Below are 16,027 nucleotides of genomic sequence, written 5' to 3' on the forward strand. Positions count from 1 at the left end.
AACCTGATGTCGCATTAAAAATAAAGGAAGAAGTACAAAAACAGTTGGACGCAGGTTTTATTCACGTATGTAATTACCCAGAATGGGTAGCGAACATCGTCCCAGTCCCTAAAAAGGATGGACGAGTTCGCATGTGTGTCGAATTTAGGGACCTTAATAAAGCTAGCCCTAAAGACGATTTTCCTCTACCACATATTGATATATTGGTAGATAACACGGCTGAACATGCGATGTTATCCTTCATGGATGGATACGCTGGTTACAACCAAATTTTAATGGCAAAAGAAGACGAGGAAAAGACATGCTTTATTACCCCTTGGGGTACGTATTGCTACACAGTCATGCCATTTGGTTTAAAAAATGCAGGAGCTATGTACCAAAGAACGGCTACGACTCTCTTTCATGATATGATGCACAAAGAAATAGAAGTGTATGTGGATGATATGATCGTAAAGTCCAAAGATAGAATGGGACATATAAAAGATTTACGCAAATTTTTCACTCGCATAAAAGAATACAAAATGCGATTGAATCCACAAAAATGCGCCTTCGGAGTAACTTCTGGCAAGTTACTCGGATACGTAGTAAGCACACGTGGCATCGAGATCGATCCCTCTAAAATAAAGGCAATTGTTAACATGCCTCCCCCTCAAACAGAAAAAGAAATCAGGGGATTCCTTGGCAAACTACAATACATTAGTCGATTTATCAACAAGTTGACTATGACTTGTGAGCCAATATTTAAAAAATTGAAAAAAGAGGAGAAACATGAATGGGACGATCAATGCTAAAAGGCCTTTGAGAAAATCAAAGATTATCTCAAAAGTCCACCAATTTTAGCACCACCAGTACCCAAACTACCTCTTAGGCTATACATTACAGTTACAAACACAGCCACAGGCGCCATGTTAGCACAAGAGGTAGAAAAAGTCGAGCGTGCAATATATTACATAAGTAAAAAATTCATCCAATATGAAACAAAATATAGCACCTTGGAAAAGACAAGCCTAGCATTAGTGTGGGCAACTAAAAAATTACGACATTATATGCTACCACACACTACTCATGTGATTTCTCAACAAAACCCGATAAAGTATTTGTTTGAACAACCACCTATACAAGGAAGGATATCTAAGTGGTTGGTGATGTTGGCCGAATTTGAGTTAAAATATATTCCTGAAAAATCAGTGAAAGGAAAAGTAATTTCCGACTTTCTGGCACAACATCCAATTCAAACAAGTCGTGCAGAAACTACTCATCTTCTGGATGAAGAGATTCTCATGACACAAGATGACAAATGGGTAATGTACTTCAACGGTGCGTCCAATCAAAAATGATGTGGTGTAGGAGTGTTACTCATAAGTCCAGAGGGAGCACATACTCCAATCTCTGTTAAACTAGACTTTGAGGCTACCAATAATGCCGCATAATGTGAAGCGTGCATTATTGGATTAGAAGCAGCAGCTAGCATAGGTGTGAAAAAATTAGAGGTATATGGAGATTCTAGTTTGATTATAAATCATATACTAAAAAATGGAAAATAAAGAACTCCACAATGATATTATACCAAGCACACCTAGAGCAACTCATTGAGCATTTTGAACATATTGATTTTAAATATCTCCCAAGGGATGACAATCAATTTGCCGATGCGCTAGCAAAATTAGCCTCAATGATCAACATTCTAGATCACTTAAATATGATGCCATTATGCGTTGATAGAAGAGAAGAACCAGCGTATTGCAACGCAATAGAGGAAATAAATGACATCGAAGGAGACAGTCCCTGGTATGATTATATCCTCCAATATATTACCCATGGCACATATCCCGAAAATACTTCATCGAAAGACCAACGAGCCTTACGAACACTTGCGGCCCAATATGGTCTATTAAATGGTCAATTATGCAAAAAAGGACCTAATGATCAAAGTTTATTATGTATAGACCAACCGGAAGCCACACGCCTTATGGAAAATACTCACAAAGGTGTTTGTGGACCTCACATGAATGGTAAAATTCTTTCAAAAATAATTTCACGACAAGGGTACTATTGGTCCACTATGGAACATGATTGCATACAATATGTTAAAAAATGTCCAGAGTGCCAAATGTTCGCTAATTTACAACACCTTCCACCATCCGAACTATACAATCTCACTTCCCCTTGGCCTTTTTCAACTTGGGGAATTGACATAATTGGAAAAATCTCTCTAACAGGAGCAGGAGGGCACGAGTACGTATTAGTAGCCATCGATTAATTCACTAAGTTGATTGAGGCTGCTTCTTACGTGAATATCACTTCTAAACATGTCGCAAAGTTTCTCGAACGAAACATATTTTGTAGACATGGAGTTCCACATGAACTAATTAGTTATCAGGGATCTCAATTCAAAGCTGAAGTTGAGACCCTCTTAACTCGTTATAAAGTAAAACATCATCACTCATCCCCATACAGACCTCAAATGAGTGGAGCTGTAGAGTCGGCAAATAAAAATATAACAGTCATCATTTAGAAAATGGCAGAAAATTATAAAGACTGGCCGAATAAACTACACTTCGCATTATGGGGTTATAGAACGTCTATACGAACATCAATAGGAGTAACTCCATACTCCTTAGTTTTTGGAATGGACGCAGTTCAACCAGTTGAACTGGAAATACCGTCCCTACGCATCGTACTTGAAAGTAAGCCACCGGAAGCTGAATGGGTAAGAGCGAGGTATGAAGAGATTTTATTCCTCGATGAACGACGATTAAGAGCTTTGCATCATGCACAAGACTACCAAAGGCGCATTGCGCGTCATTTCAATAAAAGAGTCAAACCTAGAAATATAAAAGAAGGTGACTTTGTACTAAAGGAGGTTAGGGGTCCACCAACCGATCCAAGAGGGAAATTCAAACCCAATTGGATAGGTCCCTACCGCGTAATTGAAATCCTATCAGGAGGAGCCGTCAGATTAATGGATATCGGAGGAGATGAAATTTGCCAATTAATAAACATTGATCGACTTAAGAAATATTACATATGAAATCCGGATAAACTCGTTCACTCATACAACCAATTTTAATTAGCATTCAATGGAAAGATTCTAAGTGTTATGCATTTTACCGAATAATACGGTAAAATACATAACACTTGGGGGGTAATTTAGAAATAATAAACCGTTCTAAGTGTTCAAATTTTTTTTCGAACATCACGAAAAAATCTTCACACTTGGGGGGGTAATAATACAGAATTTTAAAAAAAAAAAAAAAAAAATTTGAGACATTCGTAGCACAGGTGTTGCGCGCAACTACAGATGTTGCGCGCGCCACCTGATGACGAACTGCGAACCCGATTTTTTTTTTTTACGTTTGAATGAAGTTGCGACTTCTACTTGCGGCAAAAAGAGGGTGTTTCTTAAATATAACATATACTCGGGAAATAAAATTAAACTTTGATTTAATTCTTTTTAAACAAGGTTTGATCAATTTTTCATTTAATTTCTACCTAAGAGATTAAAGAAAAATAAAAAAAATACATAAAAAAAATAAAAAAAAAATCATTAGAACTACGCAAAGACCTAATTTCGTAATGCGAATACGTAGGCAATCTTTATGATTCGGTCATATCAAAATATAAAAGTATAAAGCTCATTTTATTTCATTCAAATTTCAAAGAAAAGAGAGACATTGTTGAACTAGATTGTAAACGAAAAAAAAAAACATATTAGTGATTACACTTTATTCAATTTAAAACTAATGGCGAAACTTTGTAACACTCTAAGGTTTTACTATGTCCTCAATTGTCACGGACGATGGAGGAGTAGTTTCCATCGCAGTATTTTCATAAACCTTAGAGCTTTCTCCTACGCTCTTCTTCTTGACCCATACATTGTTCTTCAATTTGGGAATTGGGGTCTTTTTTCAACCTTTTTTCCCTTTTCCGAAGATTTCGTTAGAGTCCTTTTTCGAGTTTGTTGCGAAGGTTCCTTGATTATCACACCTCGTTGTGTAGGTTTGGAGGGAGCTTTCCTTTTTTTTTTCCTTCGAACGCACCTTAGGAGATGAGAAGTCTAATTTTCTTCTCACCCCTTTGTTTTGGCCACTAGGAGGAGTAGTGGTGGCCGAATGCATCAAGGGCTTAGGTTGATTGCGAGCCGTGACGGCTTGATATTGAGATCGAGCCTTGTTTAATTCGCCCTTATCCGCCGCATTCATCCAAGCTTTGTAAAAGGAAGATAATGCAATACTCGCAATAGGATTTTGTACTACCCATCTAGGAAGACTTGACCAATACTCCATCCAATGAAAAATTCGCTCGAGTCTAAAAATCACATCTTTAGGGGCATCACAATCTTGCGGGGGAATAATTTGTTTCATCTCGTATTGTTTCATTACCCTGCAAGGAAAAATATAAGTAGTACTAGATAGGCCTAAAGGCCTAATGTAAGGGCAATTGAGACTATTCCCAACCATATTATTTATGTTCCACCAAGGAATCACAAAACGTATGTTAGGAACCCCATGACAGAAAAACGTCGTCCATTCCTCTTCGTTCTTATGCTTATAAAGGATTCGACGTCCAGGGAATGTCCTTACTCCATTAGCCTCAAGGTTTTGTGGCTGATCAACAATTCGCAAACGCTCCATGAGCCAAATCTACCAAAAAAAAAAAAATCAGTTTGCGATTTTTACACAAGCAGGTGGCGCGCGCATCAAAACTTGTTGCGCGCGCCATCCGCGCGCAGCACAAAAGATTGCGCTGGTCATGCCAGCGCAACTTCGTAACTTGTGCTGATAAACGACGAAAAAAAACGTACGTGTAATAGGAGTGGACTTCCCGTGAAACCGTTTTCGTTAGGGTCTCCTCTTAGGCGATTCAAACATAGAACGGTTTCCGCCAAAGCCAAAGGAGCGGGTGAATGACATCCCTCTATTTGCTCTACTATGGACACCATGGAATAATCTTTGTATTCTTTGTCTGTCCTAAGTAAACAATTAACAACAAGACAATAACATAAAGTACGACTTTTAAAGCGTTGTTTAGTCATGTTGTCACGGGGGGCGACAAAATGTTCAATAAATTGAATCAAGTTCACGCCTTCTTCAGTTCCAATCTTGGTCATATCATTGTCGGACAAGCCAAAAAATATTTGGAATATAGGTTTGGGATCCGACAAGGTAGGAGAATAAGTCACAGGGAGAGTATTTGTAGGGAAACCTAGCAAGGCCTCAAACTCACCGGGTAGAGGGACAATTTCGTCCCCTTTAAATAAGAAAAGATGGTGGTTAGAGTCCCAATGGTTGACTGCGGCATGAAGAAAATCAAAGTTAATCACTAGTTGCATATAATTCAATAGAGGGTCTAGGTGGTAAATTTTGAAAGCTAGTTTGTCCTCGGTTGAAAGGGAAATGACCCATTGCTTCAAACGTTGTTCAAAGGTCTTCACCATTGTTCAAAAAAAAAAAAAGAGAGAATGAGAATTTAGAGAGAGTAATTCTTTTTAGTTTCTTATATTACTAAGCGAATGAATGTGAGATGATCAAAAGCCTACACGAAACCACGTTTAAATAGACCCAAGACGGGCAAATTTTCGCCAAATTCGGCTTAAAGGAAAGTTCACCAACAGGTGGCGCACGCAACTCATGAGTTGCGTGCGACATCCGCACGTAACTAATTCACATACGCGCGACAGCCGCGCGCAACTCACGCAGTTGCGCGCGTCTCCCCTGTCGCAGCATATGAGTTGGGTTTATTTCCGTATTTTGGCTAACATAATGACAGAATATTCACGAAATCTTAAGACGAATTATACGCTTGCCTTTTAACCCTTTGTGCCTACTTTCTTATTTTCTTTTTATTTTCTTATTTTTATTATTTTCATACTTTCTTATTTTCTTTTTTTTATTATTTTCATACTTTCTTATTTTCTTTTTATTTTCTTTTTTTTATTATTATTTTCCTACATTCTTATTTTCTTTTTTTATTATTTTCCTACTTCCTTATTTTCTTTTTTATTATTTTCTTTTTTCTCTTTTTTTTCTTCTTTTTTTGTTTTCTTTTCGCCTTCCTTTTTTCAAGTTTTGGTTATTTTTTCGAAGGGGGTAAGTCGGGAACCCTTTCCCTCTCTCGAAATTTTTTTGCTTTTAATAATAAAAATAATAATAATGTACACATGGAAACAAAAAATATAATAATGATGACATATATACAAATGTGTCATATGTACAACAATGCAAAAAAAATATATATATACATTTGTTTCCTAAAATAAATCACAAATATGTGTACAAAAGGAATCAAGGTGCTCAGCGACTACTAGACTGTTGCTGCACATCCTGCAAAATCCAAAAAGAAGATTAATACATGAAATGTAATAACTTCATTGAAAAGAAAAGAAATAAAACTTACCGCGATCATCCGACGATCACGGCATGATAAAGTCACAAGGGCTCTCCGATAAGCAGCTCGGAAAGCACGTAAAGTCCTCACCATGCCGTTCACGGTTTCCCGCGAAACCTGTTCCAAGAATATAAGGACAGTTAGTAAACAAATGTATATGAAACAAAAAATAAATAGAAATGTTTAAGTACATATACAAAAAAGACATACCGAATCAACCGTCTCAAGTACAAACGGTATCCCCTCATCATCCTCCGCTGCTGGAAGGGTCTCACGAATTACTGATCCGGCAGCATCGGTATACGTGATCTCCGCTGTAGGAGGCACCTAACCACCTAGCTCGACCCGCTAAAATATACATGACAAAAAACGATAAAAGGGTCAAAGTTCCGAAAAATAAATAGAAACAAGGAAAAGAGAGAGTTAGAGTGCTAACCGAAACAAAAGCAGGAAAAGGAGTCAGCCTGGATGCTATAAAAGCCGGATAAGAAACCTCCGGCAGCACTAGCTACTCCGCTGGATAACCAAGGATTGCCTGAGCTTGATCCTCTGTAGACAGCAAGTCCGGACGTAACATCCGGATCGGAGGATCCGCAGGAACCAAAGGCTCCTCGGACGAAAGCTGCCAGAGAACACGCTCGCCTAAAAACCAAGCGTCTGTCCTCTGGAGCACCGAAAGTCCCGGATAGAGGGCCCGAAAACGGCAACGAACCATGCCAGACCGGATAGCCTCAGGGACTCCGACGATCAAACTCCAAGGACGGAGATCGATCTATAAAACACAACCACATGAAAAATCGTCAGAAAATAAATAAAATCAAAGAATGCACATGTAGTTGGAATACTCACTGACGCACGAGTCGCCGAAAGGATCCTCTGGCGGAAGTCGCCGGCAGAAGTGGCTCGTCTCTTCTTAATCGTGACCAATCGATGGCCGATAGGAAAACGAGCAGCCCCAAGCACCCTGGGGGCTAAGAAAGGCAGGTACGAGTATCCCCAAGCCTGAAACCGAGAAAAGATAAGCCTAAAGGAAAAAAGCGAAAGTAATAACCGAAAGAAGTTTAAAACACGTACCTCAAGGATACGACCATGCCACGTAAGGGAGATCCGAGGCACCTCAATAGCTGCCGCGGAATCCATCACCCGGGAAGCCTTGCCCATAGCTGTAAGCATACGGACATACAACACCTCTGCCCAACTCAAGTCACCTACTTGCCCCAAATCGCTGAGGCAAATAAGTAACCCAATAGCGAAACGCTCTCCTCGATCACTCAAGATGGTAACGGAAAGAATGTGAGCAATGTATATCCGAGCCAGCTGCTTAGGTGTACATTGCCGATCAAGCTCGTCAGCCGACAACTCGTCGGCAAGAACCAAGTACGGACAAGACTGTGCGTACACGTGAAGGGCCGACGCAAGACGGTCCCCCACAAGGTCACGCAGTCTCTCGTCTGACCCCTTAACGAACTCTATGACTACGGGCTCACCTCCGAAAGGAAAACCTGTAATCATAGAGAAATCGAAAGGGGTAACCGTCATCTCTTCCCATGGAAAATGAAAAGTGTTGGTGGAATCCCACCAAAACTCCAGCAATCCACGGAGGAAAGCTGACGATGCAGGCTGACTCGATAAATCCCGAAGAGCCGCCAGCTGGGAGTCAATCCCGGAAAGTGATACAATCTCCTTTGCCACCTCGGGCAAACTCTCAAAACGGGCTCGCAGGTCACCAGAGCCGTATAAACGCATGCTAGGCTCACTCTAAATAAAAGAATAAAGAAAAAAACGGTTATGTTTTAAAAAGGAGAAACAAAGGAAAAGAGAAAGAAACAAAGGCGCGAAAAACTCACAATGCCTCGCCACCCTCTAATCGAAACATGATGGTTTGGGTCCCACTTAAGGACCCTAGGGTCCCAGTTGGGAAGAGCCTCCCAAACCACATCCTCCTGGCGACGTCGATCAGCTGCAACGCGTCGCTCTCGAACCTCTTCTCGAGGACGGGTCACCCTCTTCCGAGGGCGAACCGCCTCGTCCGGACCACCTAGGATCTCCTCAGCATCGACAAATGAAGGCGAGTCCATGCTATGATGGATAAAGTTTCTTTAATTAGTTTACTTTATTTCCTAAACTAAACTAATATACGTATTCTAGACCCATTTCGGCAGCATAACGGTTGCCGATAGGGCAAAACACGAAAATTGAATGCCACCCATACTTGGGGGCTACGATACCTGCAGTTAAACTCAGTAAATAGGGGCTTCTAACACCCACAAAGGCCATCCTATACCAGTTTCAACAAAGTATTCAAGGGATTGTATTCCAAAATCTCAAAAAATCAACTACTTCTAGACGAATAACAGTAATATAAACACAATTATCGTCTACCAAACAATCTTGAAGTTCGAATATGGCAAAAATAGGCTAAGTATACACTTCGCGCCAATTTTTCGAATTCAAAATTTTCAAAATATTAATTATGGAAGCAAAACTAGTTCCAATACTACAATTGTTGCATAATTGACAAGTATAACCAAAATGAGCAAACAAAATAACAAAAAATCAAACTAAATTCGAGTAGGATTGCAAAAAACGCACTCACACGAAGAAATGCTCATACAAGGTTCAATACTTAACCATTTTTCATGAAATTTTTTGCAAAAAACTCCTCAAACATAGTATAACAACATGGAACAAACAATTTCAAGAATAATGGATCGAATCAAAAACCCCCAAATTCGAAATTTAGGTTTCAACGGTTCGAAAATCGTCCCAATTAAGCCTAAATCAAACGAAAAATAACAGAAAACTTACATTGGATTATGGCAAATATGAATTAAGGACGAAATTTGCTTCCTTTGGCTTCGAAAATCGCAAGAAACCGAGCTCTTTACAAAGAGAAAGAGGCGAAAATAGATGAAGGAAGGAGAGAGAAAGCGAAATGAAAAATCGCGTTTTGCAATTTTCTTTTTGCTGAACTGAGTGTCGCGCGCAACTGAATCAGTTGCACGTGACAGACCAGCGCAACTCAGAACGATGCGCGCGCCTGGCCAGCGCGACTCACTGAGTTGTGTGCGGATACTGGTCACTAAAATGACCGAAATCTTGATTTTGATCCGTTTGATCATTTTTTTAACGGTTTTTACTCGTTATTAGACGTAATGGCGCGCAAATTATCAAAATCTTTTTAAATTGCTTTGCATATTGTAGTTTGTTTTCTTCTTTGTTAGTTTTTTGCATCATTCTTGCATGCACACCGTGCTTTTGTGCCTTCCCCAAGCATACGTTTTGAACGTTTTTCGTAAGAGTGCCTTAAGACGTTCTGTGGTGGTGCTTTACGTAAAAGCACCCATAGACAGGTTTGTCATTTTACTGTACTGACGTTACAAATGTTCGGGTTTTCTTCTTTTTTCACGTCCGAAGCAAAAAGGAAGGCGTTTTCATGCAGCGTAAAATGCAAATGGCGTATCATACGGCGCAAAAATGTACGGCGTAGGTGTTGCGTAAAATTTCACTTCAGCCCAAGCTTTGCGAGATCTACCTCTCGGAACTAAAAGGTAGAGAATTACTGTAGGCGTTAGCTCACGAGTCGACAGGCGCGCCGAACCATCAGGAACAGGCACTTCTTGAATGGGAGCAAATACGGTAGTTAGTGCGCTTACTAACTTACCGGACAATTAGGGTATCGAATCACCCCCAGTATAAAGAAGCGACGAGACAATGTCGCGCCAATGTAGTCACGTGCCCCCAGTCCTGGGAGACACGTGTACTCATCTTGTGGACAAAACTGCTGAGAGAGTTGCTGACTTTCTTCCCTCTCACTGGATTTGGATATATACCTCCAGTCCTGAGACATGTATTTCTATCTTGTGGACATCCGGCTCGAATACCAGACCATTTCGGCTCAAATACCGAAAACCCCTTTTCATCTTTTTACTTTGTTAAAGTCAGGCTAAAGTTTCAATGACATATCCAGGGACTTTAGACCAACGATGACACGATTGAGAGGAAATCTTCCCCCTTTATCCTTTTAAAACCGATCTCTACTCATGACTTGACATCACCAGAACACCTTTACTTGTAAAAGCGTTCTACAATTACAAAGGATCAATCTAGATTCTTTAGCACGTTAAGACTAGGGAAAACCTTTTTCTAGCCTTAATAGCTACTTGTTTCAAACACTTAGCGAACTAAGGATTGTTTCGACATCCTTAATCATTACTGAAAGATTCTCTATCCTTAGAGAACTTCGCAGAATGAGTCTCGGATTTATTTCCTTGACTACTTTGATCATCGTCTATTCTAGACTCAATCAAAGTGGGGGCTAACTGTAGACATCTACTTTTGGCCTCCTGTCCTGACAGGAAGTGCAATGACGATAAATAAAACCATCTTCGTGTTGGATCAAAGTGAAGAATACTTATGGAGAAATGGTTAAGCCACAAAACACAAAAGACTAGCCCAAATTAAAGATAAAATCCAAAACAAAGGTCCAATTAACTAAACCCGATCATAATTAGGTTTAAGCCCGTGCTTAAAACCCAATAATGACGGATTTAGGAGCGCCTAGGTTAAATTTTAGTGTTGCCGCAGAAAAAGCCGCGCGCATCTCAAACAGTCGCGCTGCGCTGCCGCGCGCAGCTAATTCAGTTGCGCGCGACACCCAGCGCAACCTCCAGAGTTGCGCTGCGGAAGATTCAGAATTATACGGAAAATACAAAATCGAATCTTACCATAAAGCCACGTGCAAGACAATTAGTTGCGCTGCCCATAGCAGCGCAACCTAATCACTTGCGCTGGGATGCCGCGCGCAACTCATCTTGCTGCGCGCAACACCTGCTGCGACAGAATGCTCGTAACCTTAAACCTAATCATTTCCTATAAATAAGAGCGTAAACAGACAAAAAATAACCTAAAAAACTATGGTGAAATACTTGTGAACTTGTGCAACCTAGCCCCTCTTGTCCTAAACACTCACCCCTTTTGATATTTTGTTACTACGGTGGAGGTTCCCCAACAAGATGGAGTCCATAAGTATTCTAAACGGAGATCTAGCGAAGAGAAGTGGTAAATTCCCGAGCACTTAGTTAAATCACATTTATTTTCTTGTTTAAAAGAACCTTAATTAATTAATTAGTGTTGTTTGATCACCTTTAAAATAATTAATTAATCAATTCCACATAGTATCTTGCATTAAATAAAGATTAGAATTGAATTAAATAATTGTTGGTTGATCACTTAAGCTAAGGCGAATATTGTTTATTTTCTTGTCCTTTTCACGAATTTGATTAAATAAAGAATAACGACATTACGATGTAATTCCTACGTGAATTGGTACGTGTAAATAAAATCAACTAACATAGTTTTAGGTATCGCGTTGCATATATTATTTGGTGATGAAATTGTAAAAAAGGAAGAGCTAGTAGAGGCCGCACTAGGGCTAGGATAACGATTCCCCTCTAAAGGGAACGTTATTTTAGTACCCTCGCTCCCGAACTCATTTCTGGTTTATAGACTAATTTGGGCATGGGTAAACTTATGATTTGTGTTAATTATTCCATGAACTCCACATGGAAGAAAGGCATGAACGAGGTTTATGAGTTTTCCCTAAAACTCATTGGCGACTCCCTACTTGTTTCTTACAAAAAAACGTAATGATAGAATCAATTCTAATTCAAGGTCCCCCAAACAGTCAGGAATTCAAATCCTACTGCACCCTAACAAGTGTAAAGTCCTAGGCTTTTAAAGGGCCTTGGGCATTTAAGGAGAGGACCCCTTACGATGGGAACCCCCTCCTTACACCAAGCTGGCCCAATTAAAAGTCCCGACCAATCTAAGGTTGCGAAGAGCAGGGAGGTAGTAGAGCAACCCTCGGCTACCCTTGTCAGGGGAGAAAGTCCCTGACAAAAGAATCAGAACAAAGATGCGCACCGCTGCTCCAGGGTGGTCGCATCATCTCGGAAGGCCTCCACTATTAAAGACCGATGAATGGATCGGCCGCTCATCTGTATCGACCTAGACTCAACACGAGCTCGGACAACAATAGGACCCAACAGCTCGTATACCTCCGGTGAAGAAAAAGTGAGGTCCTTGCCGAGAGGAACTACAGTCGACCGGAACTCCAATCCGATGATAACAGAGAAATCGAAGGGAGTGATAGTCATCTCACCCCAAGGAAAGTGGAAGGTGTTGGTGGTGTCCCAAAAGAACTCCATCAGAGCCCAAACTAAGAAACGGCTCAACTGCAAAGAGTAAAGCGCCTGCGTAGTCTGAAACAGAGGAGTTAAACCGCATGACTCCCAAAGCATGAACAACTCCATGTTGTTGCGAAAGTAAGTATTGTATAGGTGCCCAATGTCGCTGTTGCCTGAGCCATGGCAACGAACTCAATCGTCGGCAATGCCACGCTGCACGCGCTCCGAGATGTGAAAAATGAGCGCGAAGTACAGAGTACGCCCGTCCCACTAAGGGAACTCCCCAAAACTGGTAAACGTACCCTTGCCTGCGTCGACAAGCTCGTCCTCTCAGTGAGCCCCACGAGAGCGTGAGCCGGAACCACGATGTCAAGCCATACTAATTATGTTCCAACATAAAAATGGTAAATTAAAGGGGTCTATAGTATCTAAGGTTCACCTAGCCGCATGATACTATGTTCGTAAAAAAAAAAAAAAAAAAAAGTGCGTAGTACTAAAACAGAGCATGATTTTGGTTCAAGCAATAACAGCGTTTCTGAGCAATCAAATAATTTCTTACAATACTATAGCAAGTATTGTGACAACTTAAGCACAAAGAGCAAGCAAAAACATGAAGAGCAAACAACATTTTGTTCACGAACTCAAGGTGCTCAAAAATGGCAAATTGTTTGTTTCTTCACCAAATTGAGTCAAATAAGTCTCAAAATACTCCCAAGGTGATATACAAGCATATACAAACAATTTCTTGGCAAAAAATTCGAAAAATGAAGTAAATTAAGCAAAACAAGTTTCGGATTTTTTGAAAACCCGCGAACAAACATATGCAAAATTCATCAAAAGTAAGGTGAGTTTAAACAAAACTTAGATAGATCGACAAACTAGAGATCAAGAGCTTCGATTTGCAACAAATTTGAGCGAATTTCGTTGAGAAATGAGCAAGAACGAACAATTTGAGGTTTGAGCGAAAACCAAGCAAAAATGATGCAGCGGCGAAATGAGGAAGAAGAGGGGGTTTTATTCTGAAATCGCGATTCGGTGTTGACGCGATAGAATTATCGCGCCGCGATGGCACGTGGCAGCACGCGTCGGCTCTTCTTTCTTCAGCGATGCAATTCTTGGGCCCCATAAGGAGCTTATGTGGACTTTAATCAGCATTTTTGGGTTCCTTGGTACGCTAGTTAGCCCTTATAAGCAAATTGACATGATTAGTAGCCGGCTCGATTACAATCACAATAAGTGATCGGCCTGACGACGATCATCTCACTCGACTAAAGCGCCTAAGCATTGGCTTATCACAAGCACCGAGGTATTGGTTCACAAGCAAGCACAGGCGCCAAAGTACCGGCTCATTACATCTACAAATGCGCCGAGGTACTGGCACAGCAAAATCACAGCAAAGCATCAACACAGCAAACATTCAAGCAAAGCATCAGCAAACTGAGGATCACAAGGCAACGAGATCTTCGACGACTTTCACTAAGGTGTAAAAGTTGTCAATCAAAATGATTAAGTCAAGGTATAGATGAGATTTTGGAGACAGCTACAAGCAACGGTCTTCGACGATGTCCCGAAGCAAGGAGGAGATTGTCTACAGCGGCGAGGCACTGCCATGGCGAGGTACTGCCACAACAATTGAAGATAGCTACAAGCAGCAATCTTCGACGATGTTCCCTAGCTTGTGGAAGATTGTCACTACAAAACGAAGATAGCTACAAGTAGTGATCTTCGACGATGTTTCCTAGCTTGTAGAAGATTGTCACCGCAAAATGGAAGAGAGCTATAAGCAGCGATCTTCGGCGATGTTCCTTAGCTTGTGGAAGGCCGTCACAACTAAAATGCAGCAACAAAAAAATCGATTACTCCAGAGACGTGTACTCAAAGGTGCAAGATACGCATTTCTAACTCTCTTATCTTTTTAACTAACGCTAATTTGCAGGTATCGGCGTTACAAGAATGATTTAGGATCACATTATGTTCTGAATCATTCTCCGTCCCTATCGCTACGTTGACTTTTGTTTTCGAAACTTACGTTTCTCCAAACTTAGTCAAAGTGGGGGCTTCTGTAGACACCAAATTGTGTCTCCCCAAAAACTAAACCCAATGATGAGTACTTTTCATGTCATTAATTATCGAACGAAGTAAAATGTGGAAGAGTCTCGTGATCCCTCTGTTTTTAATAAAATAGCTCTTTCTGTTTTCGAAAATATTTCTTTTCATACCTTATTTATGGAAAATGTCCAATCCAATTTATTTTGGTCCATGATATGGGTCCAATAATTGTGTATTTGGATGGGGCTCGAAAAGAGCTTTCCAATGATATATTATAAGCTCAATTTCGATGAATAATGAGGAAGTTATGGCCCAAATACTAAATTGGATCTTAAATGAGTTTTATGGGCGACCCAATGATCAAGTGGAGGGTCCATTAATTATTATTCCTAAAGTCATTAGGATTTACTTTAATTTTCTAGGATAATCTAGAAGGTTATTTAAGTTCTAAAGGGATTAGGATTAATAATTATATTTTTATTTGATTTAGAAAAGATAAAGGATTTTAGTTGGAAAAAATAAGTGTTTTAAAAAGATTTAATCTGATTTTAATGATAAAGTACGGACTCTAATTACCCAATTATATTGGAAAAAGGATTCCGTACAGTAATTTTTATCATGCAGCACCATCGCGCTGCAACAGGTCCATCACGTCGCTATGGGAGCAGTTTTACTCCGATTGAAATTCGATTTTTTCTGATCGTTTCCGAATGTTTTTCACTGTAAATAGAGTCGTATTTCCTCGTTTTCAATCATCAACAATCATCTATTCTATTCTCTCTCTCAAAGCTAGAACCTTGTTCTTTCTCCCTCTTTCTAAGTCTTTTCATACAATATTCCTCCATCACGAGACTTAGACACACCTAGCCAAGCTCGAAGTTGCCTTCGCCCCAGACGTGAAAGGTTGATAATTTCTGAGGGTTTGGTCCCAAATCCCTATTTCAATTATTTAAATTAAATTGTTTGATTTAATACTTTCATTGAAGTTACTAACATGTGTATTATTTTGATAGAAAGATATACGAGGCAACAATGTGAGTAATTTTATTGTTATATATCTTTAGAAAGCATACTTAGATTATATTAATTCCTATTATCACATTAGAATGTTATTTATTGCTTTCTAGTATCATGTTTAGGTTGCTTACTATTTTCTTCTATCATGTTAGTATCATGCTAGGGCTAAAGCTTTAATTTTTATTGTTTAGTGACATGCTAGGATTTGTTATTAATCATGTTAGTATCATGCCTAGGATCTTGCTATCAATATTATGCTTTTATGAGATTGAGATTATTATTATGATGATGATTTGTTGTATCAATATTATTACGTTGCTTGATATATTATTGCTATTGCTTGATCACGCCTTCTCTTGCAGGATTAAAGGGAATTTGTACTTGAA

The sequence above is a fragment of the Chenopodium album genome, chromosome 17 (genome assembly GCF_948465745.1).
Source record: "Chenopodium album chromosome 17, dcCheAlbu1.1, whole genome shotgun sequence".
Classification (NCBI taxonomy): Eukaryota; Viridiplantae; Streptophyta; class Magnoliopsida; order Caryophyllales; family Amaranthaceae; genus Chenopodium; species Chenopodium album.